At 33.5% G+C, this 22460-nt stretch overlaps 1 protein-coding gene and 1 non-coding gene across 2 annotated transcripts in view; both read left to right on the top strand.

Moving 5' to 3' along the window:
• The first annotated feature begins 894 nt into the window (after positions 1–894).
• Positions 895–967, top strand: TRNAR-CCU (transfer RNA arginine (anticodon CCU)). Its single transcript has one exon. It is a non-coding gene; the product is annotated as a tRNA-Arg (tRNA).
• Positions 968–17573: 16606 nt separating this feature from the next.
• LOC143921505 (uncharacterized) overlaps positions 17574–22460 on the top strand; it is a 233634-nt gene continuing 228747 nt past the window's right edge. Inside the window, exon 1 of the mRNA XM_077444834.1 lies at positions 17574–17694. The gene's annotated coding sequence lies outside the window, so the exon portion shown is untranslated. The remainder of the gene's footprint in view (positions 17695–22460) is intronic.

The raw sequence follows: 22460 nt of genomic DNA, 5'->3' as shown, positions 1-22460 counted from the left end.
GTATTTTCACTTGGGATTTTTTCCCACTGGTAATACTATTTTATATTGAGTATTTTCTATTGAAACATGTTTATTGGGATAGTGTTCTGGCCACACTATTTTTTATTTTCATTTAAAAGGATTAATTGTAAGTGTGCTGAATTTTAAATCGGTAAAATTGCGAGCTTAAATCTCGTACTAATATTTACTCGTATTTACACGAATCTGAATTGAATTAATAGGGATAATATATTAAATTGTCTTTATATGAGAATGAAATAAAATTCCAAAATAACAAATTCTATTGATAACTGGCTTACCTCGATAAAATAAACGAATTTTTGTTATTAATCCACAAGAATAGTCGAAATATGATTTTTTTAAGTAGAATTTTATTTAATTCTTATATAAAGACAATTTCATATATTATCCCTATTAATTCAAAAAATAGAAAAATCGGGCGATTTAAGAAACACATATCTCCGAATCTCCGAACATTTTTTGTTATTAGATGCGTGTTCACTGGGCATAGTTCTACAAGAAAAGTCATATCTCGTCTCTGAAACAAAAAAAAGTCGTCATTTGTCGTACATTGTAACCAGTTAATGTGATTAATAATATTTTTATTTTTATTTTTGAATCAAACCTAACCTAATTTAACCCCACCCTAATCTGATTAATTACATTAACAGATACCTACATTGTGCTCGATACAACAATACAAGTGTTAAATATAACATTATAATTGTTAAATATATAATTGGAATATAAGCAGGATATCCTTCGAATCAACTTTTTTGCATGGCTCACAAATACAACTATGTAGAATGAAGAATCGCGATGACACGGATTTACCTGAAAATTTAACATAATAACGGCCATTTTTTTCTGTCTCTAATATGGTGCAGCCGTACAGCCCCTGTGGCCTAATGGATAAGGCATCGGCCTCCTAAGCCGGGGATTGTGGGTTCGAGTCCCACCAGGGGTAAGATTTGTTTTTTATTTTTATCCACTTTTGCAAATTATGCACAGTGCCAATAATTAAAATGCAAATTTATTGCTCGAATGGATTGTTTTCGTGGTGTATGATTTTAATAGGTCAGTAGTGGAATGATAATTCGACTATGTTTTTATGTAAGCGTGTCAACCATAGGTTGACCAAAAGGTGCTCATAAAAATTTCTAAAATTTTTTGAGGTAATTCTTGTTTTTATATAATGCATGTATGTACATATGTAGTATGGCTCGTTGGTTACGTTTATTTTGGTTTTTAAATGCTTTTTATTATTACTAAATTATGTTCACATTACATCTTATATATATTTTAATAGCTACTGATCTACTGATCATTTTCTATTTGACAGTTTTAATTTAATTTTGTTAGTAATCATAGTGTTATATTATTCTAATGTTAATGTACAGTATAATAGGAAAAAGAGCTCAAAAACCTATTTACAATTCTTATACATGCTCATAATACATTTAATACATAATATTAATTAAATACTGTCTAAAGTTGACGATCTAAAGCAGATTGTGTTTAGGTAATCTGTGTTTATACATGAAGGGTATAGACATTTTGTTGTAATCACCGAGACTCTTCACAAGTGTGTTAGTATGGTTATTAGTGATTCTGTCGTAGAATCTACTGGTTAAATTGTTAGTAATGTCTGTAACTAACGGAATATTATTTATGGCATACAGTTTTTTCAAGTTAGTATATATGGGTGTGTTATAAATTATTTTTAGGGATTTCTTTTGTATTATTTGGAGCTTGATTATAATTTTTTCCCTTATTTGCAGGGCTGTGGAGTCGGATCAAAATTTACCGATTACCGATTACTTGAAAGAAATTAGGAAGATGGACTTTTCTCGTCAACATTATAAAATTATTAGTATTCAAAATAATAGCGATTTTCAAAATATAAAAAATTAGGGGAATTAAAAAAATCATTTAAACTTAATAGGTATACATAAAAAGTAAGTACCTTCATAGTAAAGCAAGCAAATCAATTTAATAGAATAAATGTATGAGACGGAGAAAACATCGGTTTTGGCTAGGACACATCAAAATGTGCAATTCAACGATTTATGTATGAATTTAATTAATTAATTTAAGTTCATGATTTTTATAATGAAATTATTATATTTAAATTTATCAGTCGATACGTAATACTATTAATTTACAAAAATAATAAAAGGTTGGAGATGGTTGAATTTTTACGACTCGAACTCCGCTTGAAATGCTCCGACTTCACAACTCCAACTCCGACTCCACAGCCCTGCTTATTTATTAATTTTACATACACATGTATATATCAAGAAAGGCCTAACGGGAAAAACCCAATTCGCCTTCCTGGTCAATTACAAACAATGCAGCAGTTTTATTACACAAGTCGCTGAATTAAGAGACACTGAAAAACTCGAAATAGACATCTATGAATTTTGTACATAAATTTTACTGTACATAAATCATACTCAAATATTGGTGACAAATGGGTAGGGTGCGTTTATAGCCAATTTAATGGAGGAACCGTTTCAACAATCAAATCAGAAAAATTGACAGGAAACGATCGACTTGGAGTCACAAATATCCAAGTCCGACCAGCAGCATTACAGATAATATACTCAGCTCGTGTTAGCCTATTTTTTTACCGTAAGATTGAAACAAAATGTTTTATAATTACACGTGTATACCTATATTATTCACTTTTCGTGAATTTTGACCCTTAACCTTCAAGTACATATGTACATATGTGCAAACACATATTATATAAAAATGAAAAACATGTTTATGAAACAAAAAAATTAATTTTTCTATTTTTTTTTCAGAACAAAAAAACAAGTTTTTGCATCATTTTCTCATTTAATTTAATACATATTTTGGTAAAAAATACTTCTTAACAGCAAAAAATCTGTTAGTAATATTGACAACATACTGAAAAGTTTTCAAACAGCCTTTATTTCATTTCAGTAGTCTTCACTGTAGAAAAACTTTAAATCCCGATTGCTCATTGGTCGAAAACCTTTTTGTTCTATGAATTTGTAACACACATCAGTTTTGAAATATGCTATTATATTTAGGTCAGAATTTCTTAGCTGACCAATAAGAATTTTGAAAAACACATTTTTCTATTTACTCTAACAGCCGAGAATTAATTTTTATATTCATTAATAGAGTTAAATAACGATCCTACGATAGGTAAATTTACTGGCTGAATTGATACAAATTTGCACCCAATTAGTGAGATTGCTAATTTTACGAACAGAAGCCACTATCTGCTTTGCTCAATCCACGAACTTGACAATGAATTCCTACATATTTCATACAATCGGCAGACATTTCACAAGAATGTCACGAATTGTGTCTAACATACATATGTATATACCATATATACCCAGCAGCGTGGACTAATATTTAGCATATTATGTTTTCGAGCGGAGTGGTCACGGTTCGATTCCCACTAGTAGCTGCTGTTTAGGCCTTGGTTTGTGACTACAGTTCCTGTAAATTGGCATTTCCTTTCCAATCTCTCTTGCAAATCTCAAATTATTCAGCGTCTTGAGGTTCGCCTAATTGTATAATAAAATGTTTTTCTCCATATAACTATGTACATATGTATGTCACTGCGGATGATGTTTGTATGAATTCGCCTTATATAACAAAGCTTGTATTAATTGTATTAGTGTATTGTATCTGTATTAGTATACTCGTTGCTTTGGAGCGATCTGTAAAGGCGAGTAATCATGTTTGATAGAAATAAAATAAAATATGTATATGTATGTATGTACATATATAGACAAAGATATACTTAAATTCTGACCTATTCAATTTATTCAACAAAATGGTTAGCCATACAAACACATTTGTGAAGAGACTCGGTGATTACAACAGGCTGTATGTATATATATGTAGATACTTAAAGACAATTTGCTTGAGATCGTCTACTTTAAAGAGTTTTTCGTTAAAAATATTTTATGTATACCATTATAATATCCAGCAGTATGGCTCGGTGGTTGCGTTTATGTTTAACACCGAGAGGTTACCGGGTTCGGTCCCGTGCTAATATTTAATACTGCTGGCTAGCAATGGATATTTGTGATTCCAAGTTGATCGTTTCTTATCAGAGTTTGTCAATTTATCTGATTTTCATTGTTGAAACGGTTCCTAAAATTGGTAAAAATCATCCTACCCGCTGTATTTGATTTATGTACAACTAGTGGTTTTACCCGGCTTCGCTTGGTATTTGTAATATAAACCGCTTAAACATGACTAATCTAATAAACATTTTATTAAAGTTATTTGAATAGTTTTATTTTATATAAATTTATTTGAATACTCATTTGTGTTTTTTTTTTTATTAAATTGACTCTCACGAACAAACAAACATATACATATACTCTTTCGAAATTATATGTATACCAGAATTCGAAGAGAAATCGGGTAGGGCTTCGCCCCCTAGGAGGCTTCATCGCCTAGGGCTTTGCTCCAGGAGTCTTCGCCTTCTGCGGATGCGCGCCCTGCAGCTGTGCCCCCGGTGGCGCCTTCGAATCCTTTGAATCGAAAAAAAAAATAAATTGAATGTGCTGTTTCCAACCAAACAACCAACCAATGTTACATACATACATGCAAAGTCTCTTTCGAAATTATATATGAGATATGTAAAAAATATGTACAAGTCTAAATCCATAGATCTCCCTATGGATTAATTAATTGTTAATTTCGTGTTATTCACCCTCTCAAAATACAGTGATTTATGTAATAAAAATCATGTAATGTTTGTAATTAATTGTCTAGGAAGGCGCATTGGGGTCTACCTGTTAGGCCTTTCTGGTATATATCTATGTAAAATAAAATAAAATATGTAAATATTTTATTTTATACGAATCAAATCTTCTATAGCGAAATGAATTTAATATAATATTTTAATAAAAAAATCTGTATTGCAATTTTCCATTATCAACATATGTAAATATATACATATGTATACTAGTGTTGTGCCCGATGAAACATCGTCGCATGAGCTATGGAGTATTATGTTATTAAATAAAAAAAATTAAAAGAAATGTGTCGGTCCTGTCAGGCTGTTAGGCCTTCCTGGTATATATCTATGTAAAAAATAAAATAAAAATAATATTGTCGGTATACTGGCAGAAAACGTCAAAAATTGGATGTTTTGAATTTTCTTATGAATTTGTTATTAAAATTGAATTGTAATTGTACATTGGATGTCAAAATGCTGCATAAGCGCCAGTCCTTTCAAAGAAGTATGGAACGTCATATGCTCAGCATAACGAGGAAATGTAGAAAACGGAATACGTGGATGAGAAGTATGAAGTATCTATGTATGTAAAAAATAAAATAATAAAATAAGAAACCAAAAGTTTCAAAATTGGTTCAATTAAACGTTTTGACAAATCGCAGTCACTGTTTATTCGAAAATTGATAAGAATATATACATAGTCATTTTAATATGAATGCCGAAATTTTGACAAGGGATTGCTTGTCGCTTTTCCGAGACGTCTTGACGTCATTGTCGCTCTTTTGAACGGACAGGTGCGCATTTGGTGCAGGGGCCCAGACGACCTCACCCCGTGGGCCCCCGAATGGGGACCGGGTCGGGGATGAGGGGTGCATTGACCAGGGACGTCTCAAGGGCGATCTGGCGCCCCCCACACCCCCAAAAACTGAAGCAAAACATACACAAGCACATGTAGAGTCACGCATATACAGCGCCGTGAACGATTTGTCATTAGACCATTTTTAGAATTTATTTCACGCGAAAACGCACGACAGAAGATTTTTAAAACACGCTCCAAGTAACGGTAGAATCATTAATAAAATTACACGGTTCGAATCCGATCGATTTCACTTGGGATTAAGCATTAATACAAGTTTGTAGGATGCGGGGTATTAGTTCTTGCTTGTTGATGTTACCTCAATCAGCGTGTAATTACAGATCGCTCCAATGCGACGAGTGTACTATAAACACCAATAAATTATATATATTATATTACATAATAATTATATAATTCGAAACTATACATGACATATATGGTCAGACATTGCAAACATCGTTTATAATACGATCAATAAACATTTTTATACGACAATAGGAATTTTATGGAATCTATGGAGAGAAAGGTAATTGGATTATTAGTCTCATCACGATCGCCCAAAACACGATATTTGCCATGAAAATCGCGAATATGGAATATTTGGCACTCGAGTTCTCGTTAGTATAATGGACTTTTCGGTTGCCAGATGTTCCGTTATAGAGATTTTAGTGACTTTTGGGCGAGCGCTTTGTGACCAATAATCACCGAACCGGAGAGAAACCCGGCGAATCCTGAGATATAACACAACAACTCAAGATTTCGCGAGAGAAATAGGGAGGGAAAGTCAATTGTGTAGGAATCGTTTCTATGAAAATCAGAAAAATTGGCAACCTTTCATAAGAAACGACGGAACTGGTTACAAACCTAGGTCTGGCTAGCAGCAACCAGTGTAACTCGAACTCATAACCACACTGATATACTAACCACTAGTATATGCTGCTGGAATAATGTATATACATAGATAATTCAAATGTTAAAATAAAATAAGAATAATAAATAAATAGTTTAAATAATTAATGAATAAATCAATAGAAAAACGGTGGGGATGTGTGTTTTTTGCATTGACAAGTATAGAGATTTCAACAAAAATAGTATCACAACTATCAGAAGTTTAGAACAACGGATTGTTTGATGTAGACTATTGAGCACGTCACACATACTGTGATGTATTATATGTAAATGGAAGAAAATGTTAAAATATGTATGAATGTGTGTACATATGTATGAAGATAGACCGAAGATGGACAAAGGAGGTATGTATGTACATATGTGAATATATATATTGAAAATCCAAGAAAATTTAGTCGATGAAAGTTGCTCAATAATATTAGTTATTGATTTTGATTTTGATTTTTAAATGCTTTTTATTATTACGAAATTATATTCACAATACATCTTATATCTATTTTAATAGCTACTAATCTACTGATCATTTTGTATTTTACAATTTTAATTTAATTTTGTAAGTAATATATTATATTTTTCTAATGTTAATGTACAGCATAATAGGAAAAAGAGCTCAAAAACCTATTTACAATTATTATAAATGCTCATAATACATCTAATACATAATATTAAATGAAGTCTCTCTAAAGTTGATGACCTAAAGCAGATTGTGTTTAGGTAATCTGTGTTTATACCTGAAGGGTATAGAAATTTTTGTTGTAATCACCGAGACTCTTCACAAGTGTGTTAGTATGGTTGTTAGTGATTCTGCCGTAGAATCTACTGGTTAGTTTGTAAGTAATATCTGTAACAAACGGAATATTATATATGGCATGCAGTTTTTTCAAGTTAGTATATATGGGTGTATTATAAATTATTTTTAGGGATTTATTTTGTATTACTTGGAGCTTGGAAAGGTTAGTATTCGAGGCGTTATTCCATACAGGTGAAGCATAGGTTAATAATGGTAATATGAGCGCGTGATATAATTTTATTTTATTTAGCGTTGATAAAGAACTATAGCGATTAAATATTGTGGGGTGCCCATCTCATTATTTTATCGAACGTTAATCCTAAATATTTTATTACTGACTGCCATTTAATAATATTAGTTATAGAAAGCTTGATTGGGTTGAAAATGTTTGAAAGTTTATTTTGTAAAATACTTTCATATACTGATGCAATTGTAAAATGTGTTTGTAGTGAGCATTCAAATGCGTGATCCCATTTGAATTCAAATGTATGCTGATCAGTCGGAGATGCTGTTATGTAGTGCAGGGGTACAAAATCCTGCGACCGTTCTAGAAAATTCTATTCATAATTACATAAAGTGTGAACTGGCATATATTATAGCAGTCATGTATCTATTCAATTTTCATTTAATATTTCAGTACACGAAAAGCTGTGGATTGTTACGATGAAAACTTTAGAAAGTCCTGGGTGAGTGGGGTGTAGAATAATTAGCGTTTCATGTTTTATAATTACACATTTGATTCGAAAATTGGCATAGACAATGCAAATTCAATTGAGAGCAACTGCCAAGTTGATGTAACAAACTAGAAAGTATCTCAAAATGATTCGACGCATAATCCGTCTCTTTTTTTGGGTCAAGAATCCAACGAGGGACTTGTTGACGTGTCAAAACCTACGTGACCACGAATTTCCTAGACTTAATCCCGAAACAAACAGACCAAATTAATTGAACCACTAGCATCGCAGGAGGCATAAAATAATGAAAAAAAAAACAACAGACGTCATAACTTAGTCACTTGAATTCGCCGAGGTTTTTTTTTTAATATTTGTTTTTGACAGCAATTTTTCGCCAGGAAAAGCTTTCATCGCCACGTTTTTCAATTAATTTCTCAATTAACGAATAAAACTAATTCAAAAACCTTTTTTACAGACGCTTTGATGTCAAAATCGTTTTGCAGAATGTACATGTGTAATATGTAAAAAAAATTAATTCAAAACAATGATTTGCTGTAAAAAGCCTTTTATTGTGAGTAGAAAAGTGAAAAGAGTACCAAAACGCAATTACGGGGTGTATTTCACGTTAGCAGGTCATCTGGTTGAGAGATTTATCTCTCACCTGGAATATGTAGTGCGCAGAGAAAACGTGACACATAATTTGGTCCTTATCCCAGAAGGACGAATCCTCGCAGATTAAAATATTTATGCAAAGCTCACAGAGCACCTGATGAACTGACATATTTTGCATACCGCATCGTGTCACTCGAGATGAAGTGCAGTAAACGAATATTTGATCAGGTACTAAAATGCATGAGTTTTCCGCAATAAACAACGTGTCGGTGTCGTGACGTTAGGTCCAAGGGTACATTTCGAATCTAGCATCTACATATTATATAACTAAAAGAAAAGTAGGGGCTGTAGAAGTTCTAATTTGTCAGCAAGTCTTATTCAGGTATAGTATTGTTGTGTGCTAGGTCACTGCACGCCGTCTAATTAGTCTCTCAGCGTCTAATCAGAGAGCCCGACTCATCCACCAATCGGAGAGCTCGGCTCACCGACCAATGAGCGAGTTCGACTAAACGACCAAAGTCGCGTGGCTAACAAACTTTCGAGACATCCAAACTTTCAAAGATACTCAAGGAGAACTAACGCAATAGAATTTCACAAAAAAGCGTTAACGGGTGTTTGCATGTTATCCGAGGATGCTAACCTTTTTTCTGTGGAATTCTATTGCGTAAGTTCTTTTTGAGAGCCTTTGAAAATTATGACTTCTCGAAACTGCGCTACTACTCAGTGCAATTTAGTGCATCTTTCCGGGAACCCTAACAAATATGTATAAAGGCCAGCGGGATGGTCTCAGTATTCATTCGGAACCTGACTACCAACAGAAGAGCATCTATTAAAGGGTAATTGGATTATTAGTCACATTGCGATGGTCACAAAGAAAATTTTTGCTATGAAAACCGCGAATGCGGAATATTTGGCACTCGAGTTTTCGTTAGTATGATAGTAATCGTTAGCATGTTGGAATTTTCGGCTGCCAGATGTTCCGTCATAGAGATTTTAGTGACTTTTGGGGGAGAGCTTTGTGAACAATGATCACCGAACCCAATCAAAGATCTGAAAACTACCTGAATTTTACTGAAAAAATTAGTTGACCAAACTCGTATATACATATGTAGTTTATGACCGTTAGATTTAAAAGTCATTTACCAACTGTAATTAATAGCTGAACAACAAGTTGCGTTAAACAATATCATAATTTAAAATGCTATATATATAACATATCTGATAAGATATGTACATATTTTATTTTATTGTTTTTGGATTACTTACAAATCACGAAAAAAGGGGATATTACAGTAATTAATATATGTAAATCAATAAAAAATTCTTCACATATGGAAACAAAATGTATTGTATGTATGTATATATGTATATGTAGATAAATAAAAAGAAAATGTACGTAAAAAAATAAATAATTTAGATAAATTATTATTTACCATATTGATTTCATAAATTGTGTACTCAAAATATTATATATGTAAATAGCGACTTCCAGTTCAATGCACCTGTCTGTTCCTAAGAGAGCGTTTTGAAACCGACCTGTCTAACTGTCATTAAATGAAAATTTCACATGTCGGATCAAATTTGTAACAAAAATATTTCATATCTCTTAAAGAATCATTTCTTTTTATAATACATACATATGTAGGTATACGAATAAATCTTTCATCCATTGATTTGGTGTCATATCTAAAATTTTGTGATGTATATTTATTCTGATTTAAATTGGATCATTAAAAAATATATTATGTACAATGTAATAAGTTGATTTTTTTATTTATACCAGAAAGGCCTAATAGGTACCACTAATGCGCCTTCCTCGCCAGAAACATTGTACATTTGTACAATTTGTTCATTGTACATTTGTACAAGTACTATTAATATTATACAAAGTAAAAACATATCAATTAACACCCACCTAGACATCTATGGTCAAATTTGTAAATTTACAGCATTTTATAAAAGTCAGCGAAATTCGAGATTGCTGAAAACTAGAGATTTGCGAGAAAATGAGTAATGTTGCCAATTTGTTGGAAACGTTTCAATGACAAAAAGATAAATTATCAAATTCTGATTGGAAACGATCGACCAGTGGGATTTGAACCCGTGACTTTTTTCAAAGCATTATATGCTAGTCTATTCTCAGAGAAATTTTATAATAATAGGAGTGGCTTTAGGCGTTATATTGTTGTCAAGTGACGATTGCCCACAGACAATCCTAAATAATTTTAGTATCAGTCGTATTTGATGCATGGTGGTCGACGTATATCCGATAAAAATTTCTCTGGGTAAGGGAAATTGGCAAGTGCATCGTTAAAAATTGCACAATGCATTCAAAAACACACAATAAACAATATGGGATACATTTTTATAAGTAAATTGATCATTTAAGTAACATATTATTCAATTAACATCGTAGTTTGACAGATTTTAAAAGTGTCATAGCGATCACCAGCATTCTACATAAAATTTCAGGGGTAGCACCGGAGAAATGTAAAAATTATTTTTAAATAAATGTAAAAACATTTCTCTTGGTGGCGCCGAATAATCAATTATATTAATAACCAATTATTTAAGTTTAATTAATATAAACATCGTTCATTTTATATTATATATATTTTTGTTGAAACTATACATTACACGTTAATTTAAGAGCTCCCAACGACAGATAAATACAAAAAAGTAGATACAAATAATCCGCCAACTAAGAAAAGAAACGGATTGGCCGCCAATGCCCAACATCACCATATACTAAAATTGTAAATAAATCTATGTATATCAAAATAAAACTTTAATTTCTGCAGTGAATATGTGATGACCCTGATTGTGCGTTTTAGCGTAGCTATGGAGACGTACATACATCATAATATTGAAACATATTATTTATTCGTAATAGCGTTTCTATTATTATAAAATTTCTGTCTATTCTGCTATGCTTTCAGCTAAAACATTTAATTTTCAGCTGTAGTATATATTTAAAATTTGAATAAAAAATGAAACAAAAAAATCAAAAAACGTTTTCTTTCTTTTGTTTATTAGAAAAATGAACGTGTGTCGCTTCTAGTATTATTTTTCCATACTGTGCATTTTTACCAGTGGTTCTAAACATCACAAATTTGAGCTGTACTGTGTTTGAACAGGTAACCAATTGAATTTATTTCCGACTATATTATGTAGATAAGTTGAATTATTTTTTATCATTCCGGTGACACGAGTATTATTATATTATATTATATAATCATTGGCATTTGACATTGAAATTTATATTCATATACATACATATGTAGATAGATATAAAAATTGGGTTTTTAAAAATAATTCCTTCATAAATAGACTGTAAATATTTACGTACTGGCTAAAAATATCACAAGCACACCACAGCTAAATATTTTAAAATGGTCCAAACGTATTCTAAACATGGTAATATAATAGATTTATGTATGCTTGTCAAAACTTTTTGGTAACAACACTGCCAACAATGGCCATTAAATTAAACTACATCGACTACTTCTTGTATCATATTAAGTGGATATAAATATGAATTTTATTTTCTTTTTTTATTGGTCAGAGCAAATATTTAAGAATGTAAAAAACTTTAAATTTTTTTAAATTATATTTATTTAAATCAAGGTTCCATTTGCATATACAGTGAGCGACAAAAAAAAGCCGCATTTGCGTTTTTCTATGAAATTTGATTTTACTTCTATATATAGCGATATTCTCAGTACAAAAATTTATTAAACAATGATAAGGATCATAAGGAGGTCATGTTTCGTGGTCGTGTTTCACTTGTTTTGAAGCGATTTCCAACCTATAATTTTTTTTATATGTTGTAAATAAGCTATTCTATTACTGAATATAAAGAAATATATAATTATTTACGTTAATAATTTGTTATTCCACATTTATTTTTTATAACTGCCCGAATTCTTCTAGGCATGGAATTACATTAAATATGTATATATATATATATATATATATATATATATATATATATATATATATATATATATATATATATATATACACGTATATATATATATATATATATATATATATATATATATATACGTAACCTTGGTTGGTTGGTTCGTAGACAACACATTCGATTTATTTTTTTTTTCGATTCAAAGGATTCAAAGTCCCTGGGGGCGAAAGCGCGGGGGCGCAGGTGCCAGATTCTGGTATACATATAATTTCGAAAGAGACTTAGTATACATATATGTTTGTTTGTTCGTGACAGTCAATTTAATAAAAAAAAAAAAATGAGTATTCAAATAAATTTATATAAAATAAAACTATTCAAATAAATTTAATAAAGTGTTTACTATTAGATTAGTCAAGTTTAAGCGCTTTTTATTACAAATACCGAGCGAAGCCGGGTAAAACCACTAGTACACTATATTTTCATTTATTGAAATTTATATGTAGGAGAGAAGTACTATGAAAGTCAAATAAGAACAATTTATGATGTTTTTATCAATTTCCCTTTCTAAAGGTTCTTTGTATGTTTTTTTAATATATTTTTCAATTTTTGATTGATTAAACGGTATTTATGAATCGATTTATAAATTGGCCCTTTCATGGTACTGCAAACATAAATCTGAAAATCCGCATTTTTATTTAATTCTAAAAAAATATGTGGATGAAAACGGAGATATTTCTACATTAGATTTGTATACATTTTAGCTTCCTTGGGTATTAGGGTACTACTTACGAAATTTTTAATTAATTTTCAAAAATTATGCCCCCTCCCCACAGTGGAGGATTTTGAATCCGTAGCTGGAAATTAACATTTTTTTTTTCATATCGCCAAATTTAATTAAATAAATAAGAAATATCCCTAGATCACATTTATCCTCATTTAAGAAAAATCTCTATTTTACATGTCGAAGAAATTACAACGATTTAAAGTAAGCGAGTTGTCGTAAAATCGCGAGAATAAGCGCATCGGTTCAATTTAACCACACTTAATTTAAAAATATAAATATTTATTTATGGAGATGAACTTACATACAAATATATTATTTTTTGTTTTTTTGAATCATTAAAAGTGTTATAAATATAGATCAGTTCATAATAATATTGAAAAGTTGTTTATTTGACAAATCCTATATTTTAAATTTGAGTTTTAAAATGTGATGGACAAAGATGGATTTCTATTTTTATATCAATAAACAGATTGAATATTGTAAATTTAGAATTTTTAAACCGGAAGCTGGAAAAAATGCATTCTAACTAGATTTGGAGAAAAATGGTTTTATGGAGATACAAGCGTGCGGTTGTAGTTTTGAAAATAATATGTATTCATCAAAATGTTTATGATTTTTTTTATTATTTTAATTTTAACAACAATGAAGAAGATGGAACTGTGTACTTTCGGAAAAACACATTCATTTAAAGACTTCTTTTGTTTATTTTATATTGTTGCAAGATATATTAGAGAGTCTAAGCACACCTATACAAAACTCGAAATCCTCGGCGGAAATTATATAAGGTAGTGATCTAGGGGTTGTTTGGATTAGCTACAATTTTGGTAAATGTCGGAATTATCGATAGGGCGGACCCTATAGGCTCGGAAGCGAGGCTCGGTCGACCCGCTCCTTCCTGTGATTGGCTACTCTTTGCGATGCCAATAGTATTGCCGTGCCCTGAATTAACTCGACTTTTACCTGATGAAATTCTCCGACATATACTGCCTGGTTCACATATAATTTTGGACGGTTGGGCAGCGTACGGAAATATTCCACATATTGCGAATGGAATATGCATGCATTCGTTTGTGGTTCAATACAAATTCATCTAAATATGAATCAAAACGGGCACGCGTTGTGCCAAATTGACGCTTCATCTTTCTTTTCACACGCATCACATATTTTCCACATTTTGCGTGTGTATTTCACTATTATTTGGATCCACGAAATTATCCTGGTGAACCACTTTTACCGGAATTCGGAATATTTCCGTATGCTGCCCAACCGTCCGAAATTATATGCGAACCAGGCAATATTTGTATGTCGGAGTATTTCATCAGGTAAAAGTCGAGTTAATTCGGGGCACGGAAATTATATTGGCATCGCAAAGAATACCCAATCACAGGAAGGAGTGGATCGACCGAGCCTCGCTTCCGAGCCTAGAGGGTCAGCCCTGTCGAGAATTCCGACTTTTGCGACAATTTTTATACCTGTTTTCTATTGGATTTCTTAATAATTCTAGTTGGAAATGTTGGGGAAATTTTCATCGTAGCGGGCTTTCAACAGAAAAAACGTGAGCACATGACATAATCAATGCACTTTTTTTTTCAATGCTACCTTTAAATTGTTTTTTATCAGTATTCTTGTTTACTGTGTACATGCTCAAAATACAACGCCTATCGGCGTTTTTCAGGCCCGTAGACGTAGTACGCCGGTCAGCATTCAAAGGGTTAAATATCATTATAAACAAATTTTATTTTAATGAAAATCTCAAAATATTGGCGTGTTGATATCTTTCCACTTACGAACGCCCTTGCTTCTTCAGTGTTATTTTTGTATTTTATTATTATTAGCCTCTTCTTACTTCACTTTCGATTTTTTCGTCTGACGAAATTTGGGTTCTTTTCCACACTCTTCCGATCGTTTTCAAACTTTGCCATTTTGCTCGGTTTGGATATCAATATACATATGTGGAAATCAAATCCGCCATTACGATAGTGAAAAATAATCGTAATAGACAAGTTTAAAAATACTCCATAATCATTCTCGGTGACGTCTATTGTCCACATTGACGCATTTGTCCACACTGTTCCGATCGTTTTTATTACTAACCTCTTCTTAGTTCGGAAACGATTTTGTCGTGTCAAGAAGTTTGGGTTCTTATCCAAGCGTTTTCAATATAAGTGAACACACAACAAACAACGTGGGATACATTTTTATAAGTAAACTGATCCGATTGTATTCCGTGCGTTGTAGCGTATTTATAGAGACGTGCCGCGTAATATTGACAACAGTTATTTATTCGTAAGGGCCCTTCTATTATAATTACATTTCTCTGACTATAATAGTCGTTTCGATTCGACATACATATGTACGTCACAGCTAAACCACTGCCAAAACGTATATAGGAATACAATAACAAAACAAAAAACACTTCTATATATACTGTTTGCTACCAATGTTTCCTCTTGGCAGAGAATTTACTGCCATCTATTGAAGATTTATTTAATTAATTAATTTTTCTTTTAGTGTTTTATATTGTTTACATGTAGGTTTTACCTTTTTACTTTATCTATGTACGTAGTAACAATAGATGAAGTTTTGTGATCATGAGAAAATTCGAACTCGAGATTTTGACTGATTCGAACTCAGAATCGATTACTGATCACGTTTTCATGATCTAGAAAAAATGTGTGTGTGTATGTGTATTTTGGGGATTTTTTGAACACCGTTGGTCCTATCGAACTGAAACTTAGTATCGGTTACTGAAATTTTTATCGACACGACGTAAATTTTTTTCAAATTTTTAAGTTGACTGGAAATGGTACCTCTTCTTATATGTAGGTGTCCTCTTTTTTTAAGTTTTTGTATTCAATTATCTCCCAAGCCGCTAACTGAATCGGACTGAATTTTTTTTACATGTACTAGAAATAATAATTTTTATAACTTTATATTTTTATCTGAACCGGAAGAAGTACTTTTACTCTAGAGAATCGAGGTTTTTTATGTTTTTCTCAGAAACCTTTTGGTTTATTGAACTGAAATTTCATATCTAGAAGTTTAAGCATAATAGCAAGTTGTGTATAAAAGTTGGTAAGCATCCCTCAACCGGAAGTGGCAGTTTATTTTATATGCCAGCAGTATGGCTTAATGGTAGCGTGTATTTTTAGCACCAAGTGATCAGTGTGTTCGATCCGTTATACTGCTGGTTAGATTTGGGGGTAATTGTGACTAAAAAACGATCGTTTCTTATCAGAGTTTGCCAATTTGATCTGATCATTGTTGAAACGGTTCCTCAAAATGAGCAAAAAATCATCTTTACTGTTGTCACAAATCTATTATTCATATAGCCCTTCTATTATCATAATTAAATTTCTCTGCCTATAACTTTTTCAGTTTTTCACTCTATATTTTTCGAATTTGAAACCACGCAAAGTTTCCGATCGGAAATCGCGCCAACATTCGGATGCGGTGCATCCGATCTAAAATCGCCAGACAAATTGAACGACAGATTAACGGACGGCTGCTTTAAATGCAATTCTCATCTTCTCGAATGATAGATGGCACATCAGATGACGGGTAACCTTTCGATGTGCACAGATGCAACTATTAAAATGGTAATTATTAAAATTGTGTTGGATCTTTCAGGCGAGTTCAATAAGTCAAGATTCGATAAGTTCCGAATCTTGCCTTATTATAAACTCGCCAGAAAGATCCAACTCAATTTTAATAATTGCATCTGTGCACATCGAAAGGTTACTCGTCATCTGATGTGCAATCTATCATTCGAGAAAACGAGAATTACGTTTAAAGCTGCCGTTCTGTTAATCTGGCGATTTTAGAGCGGATGCACCAAACCCCAACATTCTATTCCGATTATAATACTCGCACTCGCATTCAGAGTGTATGTATGTATGTACGTACATACTACGCGAACCGAGAGAAACGAACGGTCTTCTTTGGGATACGCCACGGATGATACGACCGCCTGCGCTCATTGTTTTTGATTTTGCACCGGCGCACCGAGCGGGGTGGGGAGGCGAGGGGGGGGGGGTTGATGCGAGTGAAGCGGGGCCGAGGAAAAAGGGGAAGGGAGGGGAGGGGAGAGCGCGCGCGCGGGAGGGCGGGGGGAGGGGGAATGAAAAGGCGTACGGGCGGCGGGGGGAACGAATGTAGGAGGGAAGGGGGACGGGGAGGAGCGTCTGTAATTCGGTCGTAGGGGGGGTGCGGGGATTCGGCTGCGCGCGCACGCGTGGCGACTGTCCCGCCCCCCTCCACGTGCGGCTCCGAATCGGCCGCCAGTTGAGTTGCGGCGCGTGATCGTGCGGTCGTGCGGACGCCGCGCGAGCGAAACTCACGACTCCCCAGCCTCACTCACACAGCTGACCCCCTCTTCTCCTCCCCGAAGAAGCAGCCCACAGGTGCACCAACCCACCGACGCCACAACACACTTTTCGCCACCCCCACACATCACCACCACCACCCCCCCCCCCTTTTTAATTCATCTCTACGCTATAAACAAAATCGCTGCTGCTGCTGCTGCTGCTGCTGCATTGACGTGTCGGCGAAATGCAGCGTGTGTGTGTGTGTGTGTGTGTTACGTAACGCCGGCATGTAAACAAGGAGGCGAATGGTCTATGTGTATTATGCACGATAATATAAATGTGTATAGTGAAAGAGAGAGAGAGGCGCCGTGGTTGTGTGTGTGTTATTTCTGTTCTTCGACGCGCCGCCGCTGCATCGGGCGTCACGTGACGCCGCTGCCGTGTTTTGTTTTGACACGAGCTGGCCCCACCTCTCGCCTCCCCCTCGGTTCGAATCGATAACTACGGTGGTCCTTCGAGCCGATTCCTTAGGATGCACTTTTCGGCAGTCTCCCCTTCCTCCTCCCCCCCCCCCCACTCACTGGTGTGTGTGTGTTTGTGTGTTTTGCACAATTCGGATTGATCGCGTACTATTACTACTGCTACTACTACTATGTGATTGTAATTTTTTTAAGGAAATGCTTCGGTTGTTTGCCGACTTGGATGCAATAATGATGTGTTGGCGTTGATTGATGTTGAAGTGGAGTACCACAGGGTTCTTGTTTTTCTGTAGCGCTTTCCTTGGTAGGATCTAGGAGTTTGTTGTATTGGTAGTGAGAAGATTGTCGAGTCTGCTCAGTGCTTGTATGTATACATACATATATGTATGTCACAGTCGAGGTGTAATTTTAGTTGTAATATATTACAACTGGGGTTTTAGGTCATTCATATTCGAATGCAATTCAACTAGTAAATTATATCACTAAAAACATTGTACGCCAGTTGTAATATAAATACTGTGATGTTTTTACGAATGCTCTAGAATTCAATAATGCGTTAATATTCGCTAGGTACTACGAATGAAGGCAATGAGTACCGTATTACGACAACTCTAAGAATGTGTTCAAAACAAAAATGGGACTTTCTAACTCAATTTACTAGTCGAGTGACGTTTTCACGTAAAACCCAACCTCTTCATCTAACCTGGTATCAACTTATGTATTTTCAGTTGTAATATATTTCGATCAGTTGGAATTTAATTCGCCACATGAATCAACTTACGTGGGTTAGACGGAATATATTCCAACTAGTCAAAAAATTTATCTTACAACTGAAAATCCACTTCAACTATAACGAAAGTTGGAATATATTACAACTAGTCAACATATACTACAACTGGAAGATACACTTCAACTGTAACAAATGTATACAATGAAAATCTAGATGTTTTTTAGTGTGAAATTTGTAATATTTACTAATTATGGTCGTGTTTTGTATGTATTGTGTGTTCATCGGAATGCATACACTATCGGTCAACATATTTGGGTTCATCTACGTGTGTATGTTTTTGCGTTTCATGACACTCTCAAGCCTGATGTTTTCATTGAATGTATTTTTTCAGTGGTATACATAGTCAATATTTTTGAGTTCATGATATGTATGTTTTGGTATTTCATTACATCGTAAAACCTACTTTTTACATCATGTTACTTGTACAATGCATTACATTACCGGTCTTTTATGTGTATTTTTGTCTTTCATTACATCATTGATTTAAATCGAGTGTCTTCATTGTAAGTATTGTTATAAATTTTAATGGAATGCATACATCATCGATGTTTTGTTCTTATCGCTTGACACGATACGAGTACACTATTCGGGCGCTATTCGGACCGAGTTTCTCGGACCAAATTTTGCACTCGTATCGTGTCAACTTGGCAATATCATCTAAAACCCATTACATTATCACAAAGTACATGATAACCGTTATATTTATATGTACGTATGTACTTGCAATCTCAAATATATTGAACATATTCAATTACATACACCGAAAGCTGCCTATTGTATAATATAAAATATATTGCAGAATTTTTAACAAGGACTGTATTATAACGCCTTTATGTAATTACACGCCTAGAAAATCTCCATAGTTTTATTTCCCAGAACTTTGTATACTCGTATATATGTATACCTGGAACGAGAATTAATTTTCTCTTATTGTTAACTTTACGTAAACTTACCTGTAACGCTCGAACGTTTTCCTCCATTATTATTGTTCGCCTCGCTAAAACTTGCGAGCTACGTACTAAACAACTCCACAACTTTTGAAACGAGCTGAGTTTCCAGAAACTGAAAAATTCCATCGTCATTAAAAACGATTGATCTAAACCTTGCATAATTTATTATCGTATTCAATTTTGGACGACCGCAACTTATCGTCGACCTGAACTGTTGACATTCTACACACATACATACACATTTTGTTATTGTTTTGTTTATAACGATACTGTGTGGTGGTAACCAACCGTGGTGATACGATGTACTCAAATGCACTACTCACTCACACATACTCAAATTTATTTAGTTGCAGTCGATCCGATCCAGCATAAAGGTCTGACCGCACTATGCGACAACCAAACGATCCGACACTTCACAAAAGTACGCGACCAAATATTGTTTGTATGAAATTGTATGAGACATAACGCACTGCGCGATAGTCGCATGACGTAGAACGACATCTTGCGTCAAAGTTGACTTTTCGACCAACTTTGATGCAAGGTGTCATTCGGGATGTGACGCCTTGCGACAATTATCCTCCTTCTTCATATCGTGACTTTGAAATAGCATGTAGCCATAATCTTTTTGTTTTTCTCGATTGTTCTTCTTCCTCGCATATCAATGATACTATAATAGCGTACGTTTCTTCGTAGTGTCGCATCGCTGTCGTTCACGTGCGGTTTACTTAATATTGTCGCACACTGTTGGTGTGCGACAATATTAGGTAATGTGTCGGATCGTTCGGTTGTCGTATAGTGCGGTCAGACCTTAAGACTATAAGACGTAAAATAATTCACCCCCACTCGACCCGCGATGGCCATTTACATTTCGTTTCAGTTTCGAATTGCATTTTGGTCAAGAAATACAACATTGTTCGTGCGTATAGCGACTTTTATTATTTGTTAGTTTTGATTTCGTGTTTCGTATTTTGAAGTATTTACGTAAATAAAATTTTAATATAAACTACGTAAGTCGTTGTGTATTATTAATTTATTTATGGAATACGTATATTTTTTATATTAATGGAAATTTATATTTTTTAGACGATAAAAGTAATTGTCCACGGCATGTTATTGACAGCAAAGCTTACAGTAATATTATTAAAGACCTTGTATTGAATTATATTCTAATAATATTATATAGTTTAATAAGAAATAATTTAAAAATAATAAAGAAATTATTTTACTTCCTTTGTATATTACGATACATTGCACAAGTAAGTATGTAAGTCTCACATTGCTCATTGGAGTCCAATTGGATTCCAAGCGGAATTTATGCATATGAATTTCGGGAGAAAATTTTCTCCGTTAAAATTAAACCAAGTTTACACTGTTCGCCGGTTTACATAAACACATTATTAATTCAGTGGCGTTTATCGTGTGTACCTTTTTTATCTGTAGGAAATTGGGTCAGTCGGTTTTGTGCTCGATCGTAATAGACAACGCGTATCGTTCGTTCTTTATTCGTATCAGATTATTGTTATTATCGTACGTATACCTGTCGGTGTTTACCAACAAATACTTACATACATACGTTTTCAATTAATTTCGTTTGAAAATTATATACATGTATGTACATATATATGTATGTATGTATATGATGAGAAAGGTTCACTGCTCGCTACAGTTTTTTCCCCATTAATTCTTGGTATACTTATTTATAGTGTTGGTATATATAATACTCGTAATATCGATCGCCTTCTGTGGAATGGTTGTGTGTCGCGAGAATCGATTCTAAATTTTGCCCTTTTGTCGTTTAACTGATTGATTTGGTTTGTTTATTTTAGTCTTCTCCTAGTTTTTATAGTGTAATTCTGTGTTGGATCGTGCGATGAGGTGGATGAAAGATAATGGAGTTAAATTTATTTCAAATTATATGTTCACAATATATGTATGTATCTTTAGGTCTATTATGTCTGTAATAGTCACTGATCAAGTGATCTATTTTACACATTGTTTGTCTTGTTAGTATTTATAGCATCTTATTTTAATTTTAGTGTGTGTAAAGCCAATTGTGTTTATACCTGAATGGTATAGACGTCTTTTCTGTAATCAACGATACTCTTCACAAGTATGGTTATATTAGTATGTCATAGAATCTCCCGGTTAAGTTTGTTAACTACTGGTAGCTAGTGACTTTTTGAAATATTATTTGTAAAAACGTTGGCCCTTGTTTTTGTTCGTTGCGTAGGGGTGGGTTCTGGGTTCCAAATTATAGGCCAAAGTCGGTTCTCAGCTTTTATTCTAAGACTCGGAACTCGGGAGGTCCGTCTACCGCGTGCACCCTACTTTTAAAGGTAGGTAGCCGAGTGTTCGGACATAAAGTAGTCCGAACAACCCCTTCATTCCCTATAAACTCATATACTCGGAATTCTTCACTTTACTTGGTCCGGAATTTCTACGTTATGGCGCAAACCAAATAGCGCGGTGACAAAATCAAAATAAGTACTATAAATATTGAAAACAGGTCTGATATATAAGAAAATTCCGATAGAACACAGTATAAATTCAAAACTTTCAAAATTAATAAAATATTTTATCATTACTGTGTTCTATCGGATTTTTCTTATGCATTATACCTGTGTTTAATATTTATATTACTTA

Source organism: Arctopsyche grandis, chromosome 13, assembly GCF_051622035.1.
Source record: "Arctopsyche grandis isolate Sample6627 chromosome 13, ASM5162203v2, whole genome shotgun sequence".
NCBI classification, from domain to species: domain Eukaryota; kingdom Metazoa; phylum Arthropoda; class Insecta; order Trichoptera; family Hydropsychidae; genus Arctopsyche; species Arctopsyche grandis.
This window is presented reverse-complemented; position numbering and strand designations above follow the sequence as displayed.